Raw genomic sequence first — 10,950 nt, 5'->3', positions numbered from 1 at the left:
TTGGTGGGATACTAGGCAATCCGAAACTTTTTTGAATGATATTCAAGAAAAGAGTATTCTAGAACAATTCATAGAAGTAGAGGAACTCTTCCTGTTGGACGAAATGATAAAAGAATACCCGGAAACACATCTACAAAAGCTTCGTATAGGAATCCAAAAAGAAACGATCCAATTGATCAAGCTGCACAATGAGGATCATATCCATACGATTTTGCACTTCTCGACCAATCTAATCTGTTTCGTTATTCTAAGTGGTTATTCTATTTTGGGGAATGAAGAACTTCTTATTCTTAACTCTTGGGTTCAAGAATTCCTATATAATTTAAGCGACACAATAAAAGCTTTTTCTATTCTTTTATTAACAGATTTATGTATAGGATTTCATTCGCCCCACGGTTGGGAACTAATGATTGGCTCTATATACAAAGATTTTGGATTTGCTCATAATGATCAAATTATATCTGGTCTTGTTTCTACTTTTCCAGTCATTCTAGATACAATTTTTAAATATTGGATCTTTCGTTATTTAAATCGTGTATTTTGTTATACTCTAGTCAATCAAATCTGTTGAATTATTGTTCATATTAATAATGAATCGAAATTGATAAGGAGTTGGTCAATGATGCTCGAACATATACTTGTTTTGAGTGCCTATTTATTTTCTATCGGTATTTATGGATTGATCACGAGTCGAAATATGGTTAGGGCCCTTATGTGTCTTGAACTTATACTGAATGCGGTTAATATAAATTTTGTAACATTTTCTGATTTTTTTGATAGTCGGCAATTAAAGGGAAATATTTTCTCAATTTTTGTTATAGCTATTGCAGCCGCTGAAGCAGCTATTGGATCAGCTATTGTGTCCTCGATTTATCGTAACAGAAAATCAACGCGTATCAATCAATCAACTTTGTTGAATAAGTAATATTAATAATATTAAATTATAAGATTCACCAATTTGAATTAGCATGTACAATATGTTGGAATCTACATCATGTTTCTTCAAAAAATACCGCTAAAGACCAGGACCTTTAGCGGCGCTTCTTCAAAAAACACCGCTATAGACCAGGATCTTTAGCGGCGCTTTTTTAAAAAACGCCGCTAATTTGCCCAGTTTTGCAGTATGTATTTTTGCACCGATATCTAACCCTCCTGCAAGAAATTCAATCAAAAACAGCAAATATACCATGAAATCCAACCAAAACACGCAAATTTAAATAATACAAAATTATAGGAAAAATATATTATATCAATTGTAAATGAATATTCAAAATATTCTTAAAATAATGTTAAAAGTTACAAGAAAATAAATGTCTATGATGGCAGATTTTGAAATTGTTGGAACATAGTCATCATAGACTGAAGCTGTTGCTGGAGTTTATTGTATTTCCTGTTCTGCTCCGCCTCCCTCACTGCTGCCTCTGCCTCCCTCGTTGCTGCCTCCGCTCTAAGTTGAGAAATTTGCTCATCTGTGCTAGCTTGTATTTGAACTATCTGATCTTTTAACCTCTGAACTTCAGCTTGACTTTGACTCCCGGAAGGCATGTATTGGTGCGAGGTGGATCCAAAATATTGGGTCGGGTTAACACCAGATCCTTGAAATCTAACCCGACCATACCTTTCAGGACCCAAAACTTCATTAATAATTCTGTTATCAATATCCTCAAAATTAACAGAACTATCAGTCGAAGCAGTCGCTTCATACTCTGCCTTCTTATCTTTTAGTTTCTCCTAATAAATTAGTCAAAGAGTTAGAAACGAAATATACAAAAAAAATGAATACAACATAACATTATTTAAATTAAACTAATATTAACGATGAATTAAAACATTATAATTAAATATTATAAATATTTATAATGAATCAATTTTTATTAAGTAAATATACCATAATTTCTGCAGCCTCAGATGACATCGTTGTTCCCTCTTTTTTCCTGTGCGTAATGTCAAAAAGTTGAAGGCATCCAACTTTTTGACCAGACGAATCTTCCTACAATATAGTAGTAAAATTATTATTTAGTAGTAAAAAGTTATTAATACTTGATAGATTTAATAAATCCATAGTACCGCGGCCTGAGCTACACAAGCAAAACTTTTCGACCCTGCCGTGTGCGTAAACTTTTGTTTTTGCCTGCTGCTTGTTCCAACTCGCTCACGGTCCTACATAATGAAATTATTATTACGTATATAGTAAATACTATAAACCGAAAAATTTATAAGAGTTTGCAAGTACATAATACCTCTCCTTTCTTCGAATTCCAAAATCGAACCGCATCTTCCCATTGGTACCTCAGCATTCCCGGTGGGACATTTTGTAATTTTTCTTCAAGGCTTATGGGTTTTTTAAAATATTCTTTTTTCAAAATGCTTTTATTGTCTCTCCATTTTTTACCCAATGCCTTCTTGATATTGGCATCAGAGACCTCTAAAGCAAACCTATCCTGAAAAACACAAGTTTAGGAAGTAAATATAAATGAAAATTAAACCAAAGTATTATAATTACATTAACGTTTTGTTACCTTAATATTAGAGAGAGCTTGATTTTTATTGCTATCAGGCATGTTATGCCATGATTCGTAGTTGATGGGCAACATATTGGCATTTCGTGCTATAATGCCCAAATAGCCTGCTAAAAGTCGAGCTTCTTGTCCAACAGGCTAACCATGGCTGTTTCTAGTTACTTTGACACGCTCGACAGAATTTAAGTTATATAAATCTGTTAGTAGCGTACGTCCTCGACCTCTGCGCGTCCCACCATTTTCAGCTGAAAAATAATAAATTATTACTGTATTGAAATTTAAAAATAAATCAGTAATAAAATTTAATACAATTTGTAAAATAAACTTAACATTACTTTGAAATTCCACAGACTCGTCAAGTGCCTCCGGCACGCTTGAAGATCCAACAACTGTCTGCTGTTCAGTACTTACTTCTTCTGAATTTGTAGTATTCTGTACAATACTAAGATCTCTTAATCTTCTTCTAGGCATTTTTCCTGCAACACATAAAATAGATAAAATTTTAGTAAGAAATAACAATAATAGTAAATATAAAATAGGTAAATTATATAACATGACCAATGTTAAAATTATAACATTACATATAAATAAAAAATCATAAAATCTTACTACATCATAAATCGTAAATATCTTCGTCTACATCCTGACGAACCCATTGAAATTGTGTACTAGTACTAGGGATATTTTCATCTAAGTCTTGTTCTGGAAAAGGCAAAGTTTCTGATCTTTCAACGATGTCATCTTTACTTCCATTCCCCATGTCAAACAAGTCTCTAGGGGTGTTTCGGAGTACAACGTACCAACCCTCATCAATTGGATCTTTCGAGTAAAAAACTTGTTTAACTTGAGAAGAAAATACATACGGCTCGTCTGTCAAATGTTCTCCAGTGTGAATTAATCGAGAGAAATTCACCATTGTAAAACCAAACTGATCATTTTTAATTCCGCGAGCAGTATTAGCATCAGCCCATCACATCGAAATAAGACAACTTTCCATTTTCCATAATAATCCAACTCAATAATGTCGGTTAGAAGTCCATAATACTCCACATTTCCCTCAACAGGATTACTGTCCCTAGCACTAGCGTAACTTGTAATTAAAGAATTAACAACTACTCCACAATTTTGAGTTCTTCTCAATCTCTCGCGATATTTGGTATGAAATCTGAATCCATTCATGATGAAGCCACTATATCTTTTTACTACTCGATTCGGACCTTGGGAAACCATTTAACTTCGTCATTAACAACATTCCCACTCCAAACCTATTGAATTGAAAGTAAATTGAGTAATTATAAATGTTATGAGAAAACATTATTATTTGTCAATAAAATGTTGAGTTGCATACCGTTTGGCTTAACCATTCATGAAAAGATTCTGCGAATAACCTATTAATCTCACGATGTTGTAATCTTCGTGAGCGTGGATGAGATCTTAAGATTTGTTTGTACTCACTATGTTAAACACATGTTTAATTCGTTAAAAAATAAACAAATCAAAAAAGAAAGAATATTTATCATATTCTAAAACTTACTTGCGTAATTGTTCAAGTGCATCGTGGTGGAAAAGAACATATCTATGTGCTTGTATCCAAGATCGGTCATCTAATTCTACAATTTCAACTTTGCCGATTGGTTCTCCATAACTTTGAAATAAATAAGTTTTGTCCAAGTTAGGATCATTGAGTCTGGCATTTCTACTTGGTCTATTCAATCTTGTTTCAACATCTAAATATATAGAACAGAATGTCATACTCTCCTCTGCCAAGTAGCCTTCAGCAATTGATCCTTCCGGATAACGCTTGTTACGACAATAAGACTTCAATTTGCTTAGGAACCTAAACACCATATACAACATTATCAAAACTGGTAACTATAGGTATAAAGGTGAATGCCTTTGAAATAAATTAGCACCTTTCAATTGGATACATCCAACGATAGAAAACCGGCCCACCAATTATTGCTTCACGAGGAAGATGAATGACAAGGTGCACCATAATAGTGAAGAAGGAAGGTGGAAAGATCTTCTCCAAATTGCATAATGTCAAAGCGGCTCGATCTTGTACTTTTTCAAGTTCTTCAACATTCAGAACTTTGCCACAAATTGCTTTCATTATATTGGACAGATCAATTATACAGGACGTTACCTTCTTTGACATACAGCACCGTAAAGCAACTGGAAGTAGATCTTGCATCAGGATGTGATAGTCATGTGATTTTAATGAATATAGTCTTCGATCTTTAAGACTTACACATCGAGATATATTTGATGAATACGCATCCGGAACCTTTATATCCTTCAACATCGTGCAGAACATTTCTTTCTCTTCCTTTAACATTGCAAAAATTGTAGGCGGCAACCAATATTTTCCATTAGGAAGTACTTGGGGATGAAGATCATGCCTAATTCCCATGTGAACTAAATCAAGTCGACTCTGAAAATTATCTTTTGATTTACCATCGACGTTCAAAATTGTCCGGATGATGTTCTCGCAGACATTCTTCTCAATATGCATCACATCAAGATTGTGGCGTAATATGTAATGCTCCCAATAAGGCAACTCAAAAAAAATACTTCTTTTCTTCCACAACTCCGCCTCATTAGGGTCATCCACCTCGTCAGATTCATCATCAGATTCATCCCTCGATCGTCTATTTGTTTTCCTGTTAGATGGTTGATTCAGCTTCCCGTAACTAAAATCTATATCTTTTAACATGAATAAGATTTCAAATCCAATGGTCTGCTCAGGAGCTTTTTTCAACTCTTTAGTACCGTCAAATAAAGCCTTCTGAAATCTATATCTATGATTTTCATCTAACCACCGACGATGCCCCATATAGCAGAACTTCTTCCCATTATATAACCACTGTGAACACGTTTGAGCAGCACAACAAGGACAAGCATAACTTCCTTTGGTACTCCAACCCGATAAATTCGCATATGCCGGGAAATCATTAATTGTCCACATCAAAGCAGCACGTAGGTAAAAGTTCTCCTTTCTCAATACATCATACGTCTCAACACCCGCCCATAATTGTTTTAACTCTTCAATAAGTGGCTGCAGATATATGTCAATATCATTTCCGGGGCCTTTCTCTCCGGGGATAATCATAGATAATATCAAAGAAGATTGCTTCATGCAGAGCCATGGAGGCAAATTATAAGGAACAAGGACCACAGGCCAAGTACTGTACGAGGTACTCATGATTTTAAAAGGATTAAATTCGTCAGATGCTAACCCGAGCCTTACACTCCGAGGATCACTTGCAAAGCTTGGAAATTTATTGTCAAATGATTTCCATGCAAAAGAATCTGCAGGATGCCTTAATAATCCATCATCCGTTCATTGATCATGATGCCACGTCATAAACTCAGCTGTCTTTGACGACATGAATAGCCTTTGAAGCCTTGGGATTAGCGGGAAATATCGCAAAATCTTGTTCGGCTTCCTTCTTGACTGTGGCCCATATTCATCCTCATTAACATCTTCTGCATCTCTATTCATCCAATGAGATTTACCGCAAACATGACAAGACTGTTGATTTCTCCGATCACCCCAATACAATATGCAATCATTTGGGCAACTATGAATTTTGTTGTACCCAAAGCCCAAATCTTTTATCACTTTCTTCATGTCTTTACATGATTGCGGGATTTTTGCAAACGGGAACATTTCTCTCAAAAGCTCTAACAGCATTGTCAAAGAGTTTCCGGTCCACCCTCCCAAACATTTTAAGTGGAAAAGGCGAATACAGAATGACATTTTCAAAAATTTTGATCCCTCATAAAGTTCTTCATTCATTTCACCAAGTAACGTGTAGAACTTCGCCGCTTCTTCATTCGGTTGTTCATCTGGTACACTTCTTCTCGTTTCCATAAAAGTATTCCCACCGATATTATAATCATCGGATGCAACATAGTTTGGTGGAAATGATTGGAAACCTTCACTCCGCATATTAAATGCATCCCGCATCATACCTTCCATGTCATCTTCTCTAACATACTGACGGTAACCACTATAAGGATATCCCGGATTAATCGTCGAAGAGGCTCCACTAGGTGTACACTCTCCATGGAAAATCCATTTTTATACCCCCGAATGAAGCCATCAACAATTAGATGTTCGTAGACAACTTCACGATAATGCCAATAGATATTGCCACACTTCTTACACGGGCAAAGAATCATATTCTCTTGGCTTGTATTGTGAAATGCAAAATCTAAAAAAGATTGCACTCCATTTTGATACTCGTTGCTTGCCCTTGAAAAATTCATCCAAGTCCTATCCATTTCGTAGTTGTTGAAGTCTAAAGTTGGCAATAAGTTACACGGGTAAGTTGTTTATTATGTAAGTCTTGATATGATATATTTTTATGTTTTATGTAAGTTATGTAGATTATGTAAGTTATGAAATTTGAACTTTAAACTATATGCTTTTAATGAAATTATTAGATTAAACTACATGTATTAGTTAAGTTATGTAAGTTGTTATGTACGTTATGTGAGTTATGTAAATTATGTAAGTTATGTGAGTTATGTAAGTTGTTATGTAAATTATGTAAGTTATGTGAGTTATGTAAATTGTTATGTAAATTATGTAGGTTATATGAGTTTTTTAAGTTATGTAATTTATTTAAGTAATGATCAATATTAATACTATTTTGATAAAAATTAGTTATAACTTTTAAAGACATTTAAAAATATTAAATATTAAAATCAAACATTATTAATATAAAAAATAGTAATTTGAATATAATAATATCAAAAAAGAATCGTAGTTTAATTTTTATAAGTAAATTTGAAATAAATTAAGGTTATATAAATATTCAATAGTAAATGAGATCGATATAACTTTTTCCAAGTCTTTTTGAATTTTTTAAGATTCATCATACGTGGCGTTGTTACACCTAGGGAGGATCCATTATATCTTACACCTCGATATAAGGCAACCTGTCAGATTTCCAGCCTATATACTTCGAATCTTTAAAATATTTAAAATAAGGTTGGAGAGAAGGTCAGCTATTGTTGTAATTTTAATGAACAAGCAAGCTACATGGTAATAAATATTCAATAGTAAATGAGCTCGATAGAACTTTTTTCAAGTCTTTTTGAATTTTTAAGATTCATCATGCGTGGCGTTGTTACACCTAGGAAGGATCCATTATATCTTACAACTCGATATAAGGCAACCCGTCAGGTTTCCAGCCTATATACTTTGAATCTTTAAAATATTTAAAATAAGGTTGGAGAGAATGTCAGTTATTGTTGTAATTTTAATGGACAAGCAAGCTACATGGTAATAAAATTAATTCATACTTATTCATACTCCACTCTCACCAGCAAACAGAGGCTGGAGTCAAAAAAGTAATATTTGTTAAGTAATTTAAAGTGAAAATGCATAGAAATAAGGAAAAAATTTAGCAACGAAACCTGTACCTAGAATAGATGTCAATGGCTGTGGTGTATTTAGTTGCACCAAATATTAATTCAGGTGCTCGATAGTACCTAGAACAGATGTAAGATTATAAGAGTAGCACCAAATATATTTCTGTTTAAGCAAATATAAAAACTTTATCTATATCAGTACCAAATATTAATTCGAAGATTAAATGGCAGATTCAGTTGAACCACTAGTTGCAGGAGGAGCAGGAAGTAGTAACTGATGTTGAATCTGGTCCAAACAGAAAGTGTTTTTTTTTTTAGTGAAGCAGCAATGAAAAGAAAAATATGATATGCCTTTGTATATATGCCATAGATATTTTGGGTTAACCTCATCTGAATTCCTAAAAGCATCAAAACCAGATAATGGATTCTAATTTTCCCAAATAAGCTAATTTTGGGTCCCATCAACTTCACCAGTTCCCTGTTTACAACCCTACAAGACCCTTTAGCCTGTAATAATATGTCTTTTACCTGCAAAATCAAAAAAATAATAATACCTCATATCAGTTAAATCTTGAATTGATTATGGTTTTACAACTTAAATAAGAATTTGCCAATGTTTGCTTATGCAAGCTAGGCCATGATAACCCTTAGACCCATCCAAGGAGTTAGGCTTGATAGGTTTGACCCTCCTAAGTTGGTCATGGCTCAACCGGATTTAAACTTAGGCAAAAAATTTTAAAAATGAATTTGAATCGAGACTTGACCCATGTACAAATTTAATGTCCCTGATTCAAACAAGCTTTATGAGGACCTGATACGAGTCATTAGAACACAATACACTGAAGGGATCAAGCAGAAGCTGCAGGCAAAACCAGGTTCAGTTCCTGGTCTAGCCCAACAAATAGACAAGGCAAGTGATATGCATTAGAGTTTAGAGATAGCTTTTAGGGACGATTTTCAAAGCTTCTAGGGACAATTTGTCGTCCCAAAATATGATTTAATTTTTGATCTAAAAAAGAAAGAAAGTATATGATTTTATCCCCTGAGATGTGACTTAAAGCACCATTCGTGAGAATATTTTTGGAGGGTTTCACTTTTGGACAACAAGATGGTGATTTAGATTGTAGCATTTTCAATTGTGACCTGTTTTATGAAAAGGTTACAAATTGAGATGATATGAGAAGAAGAAAAAAAAAGGGAACCTATTTGATTTATCCACCTTACTTACTTTTTTCTATTACATGCCCCATTTTCCTTTCCTATAATTTTGATTTGATTATCATTTGTGAAAGGGTTCATCTCCCCTATCCTTTAACACTGCTCCAAAATATGATATATTATTACATGCTAAATAATATATCAGCTAATACCCTTTCAATCTTTGGCAGTTTCCCTCCTACTTAGAGCTTAAGTTTTTTCAGCATTTTTTACTTATTACCAGACACATGTAACTACATGAAACTGAAAACCCCCAGAACCTGGTTCCCACTTAATGAATGAAACTTGGCCTTATATGTATCTACTGCTATTCTATATATATATTTGATAAGATAAAGCAATTTCCATATACCATACTAGGAAAACGAAAATCCTATATATATTATTTAGAATACTTTTATTTAATAAACTCATAATTGACACAAAGACTAGAGCATGAAGCTTAAGAACAGTGCAAAAAGAGCTCAAATTATTGTATAACAGCATATACAGAATTATAGCAAGGTAGCTCACTTACATTAATTTTGGTGGATAGTCGAAGAACATATATCACTGCTCTAGCGCATACAGTTATACTAATGGTGTTTTTTTTTCCATGGAAATAATATCTGGTCGACAGTAATTATGAGTTAATTTTCTTTTTTTAGAGTTAATTGTATCTTAGAAATGAGCAACTCTTCAATTGTTTTGTCAGTCGGATTGTCCATGCTCAGTTATTCGATCTTTCAGTGGATATGAACTAACCTTTAACCCAAATAGATTCCTATCATAGCTCAAATCAAGATACAACAAACAACGATTCAAAATTGTGTGAACATGATACGAGATCTTTGTGTTCGAAAAAATAAGTGGCTGAGGATTTTGCTTTCGTGGTTGTCATTGAGTGCATTCAGACACAATTGCCAACCCAAAATGAATATCCTACAACTTGGTTGACCAACACTTCATCCAACATCATCCAAAACCCATAGGTTAAACAAAGAAGAAATAAATTGTTCTCAAATAAAAGCACAACTTACCTGAAATTTTACACTCCGATGAAGCAAACGAGTAACCTCCAAAACAGAAAAGCGATTCAAGTCAGATGCATGTTAGCTCGACAATGAATCTTAACCGTGCTTGCTGATTCTTTTAGGGGAAATTTAGGGTTTAGAAGAAATTACAGAATTGGGGAAATCTATTTTGGGGGGAATGGGTATCGGGCATGAGAAAGAAGCAAACACTTCAAGGAAAACGGCACTGTTCAAGGTAAAAAATTATGTTTTTTGTGGCATTTTTTTAAAAACGCCGCTAATCCCCTAAATATCCATTTAAAATGATGCTTTTTTTAATATTTTAATTTTTTGCGGCGTTTTTAAAACGCCGCTAATCCCCTAAATATCCATTTAAAATGATGCTTTTTTTAATATTTTAATTTTTTGCGGCGTTTTTTTTTAAAACGCCGCTAATCCCTTAAATCTCCAATTTAATTTTACTTAAATCCCTTAAATCTTTATAAATACTTAAAGTAAATTTATTTAAATCTAATGATATTGTTTTAATTTTTTTTATAAATATATACATGTTATTTTCATTTGATATTTATTAATTTTTTAAATATAAACAAGTTAAATATTTTTAATTATATTTTTTTCTATTAGTTGTTGAATTATATGTAAGTTGTGGATTTAGTCCTTTTACTTTCATTTTGTTATTTTTAGTCATTTTAATTTTCAAATTTTAAAATTGTAGTATTAATTAAATGGTAGCTATTAAATTCATTAAGTTTTGCTATTTCTAAAATCTAATGTAACAAACATATTACTCACAAAAAGCCAGTTACGGATTT

The 10,950-nt window shown here is 33.1% G+C and overlaps 2 long non-coding RNA genes across 3 annotated transcripts; both read right to left on the bottom strand.

Annotated features, from left to right (window-relative positions):
* Positions 1-1,231: 1,231 nt before the first annotated feature.
* LOC107913601 (uncharacterized) lies at positions 1,232-3,465 on the bottom strand. Its single transcript, XR_001688572.2, has 6 exons — positions 3,129-3,465; positions 2,855-2,995; positions 2,520-2,764; positions 2,068-2,441; positions 1,889-1,990; positions 1,232-1,731 (listed from the first exon to the last, which is right to left on the bottom strand). It is a non-coding gene; the product is annotated as an uncharacterized lncRNA (long non-coding RNA).
* A 2,776-nt stretch (positions 3,466-6,241) lies between these two features.
* LOC107913600 (uncharacterized) lies at positions 6,242-10,389 on the bottom strand. 2 transcript variants are annotated; one of them, XR_005901726.1, is made up of 5 exons: positions 10,142-10,389; positions 8,290-8,432; positions 8,107-8,190; positions 7,956-8,024; positions 6,242-6,826 (listed from the first exon to the last, which is right to left on the bottom strand). It is a non-coding gene; the product is annotated as an uncharacterized lncRNA (long non-coding RNA). The 2 variants fall into 2 exon arrangements; XR_001688571.2 differs by lacking the exon at positions 6,242-6,826 and having other exon boundaries at positions 7,955-8,024.
* Between the last annotated feature and the right edge of the window lie 561 nt (positions 10,390-10,950).

This window comes from Gossypium hirsutum, chromosome A09 (genome assembly GCF_007990345.1).
Source record: "Gossypium hirsutum isolate 1008001.06 chromosome A09, Gossypium_hirsutum_v2.1, whole genome shotgun sequence".
NCBI classification, from domain to species: Eukaryota; Viridiplantae; Streptophyta; class Magnoliopsida; order Malvales; family Malvaceae; genus Gossypium; species Gossypium hirsutum.
This window is presented reverse-complemented; position numbering and strand designations above follow the sequence as displayed.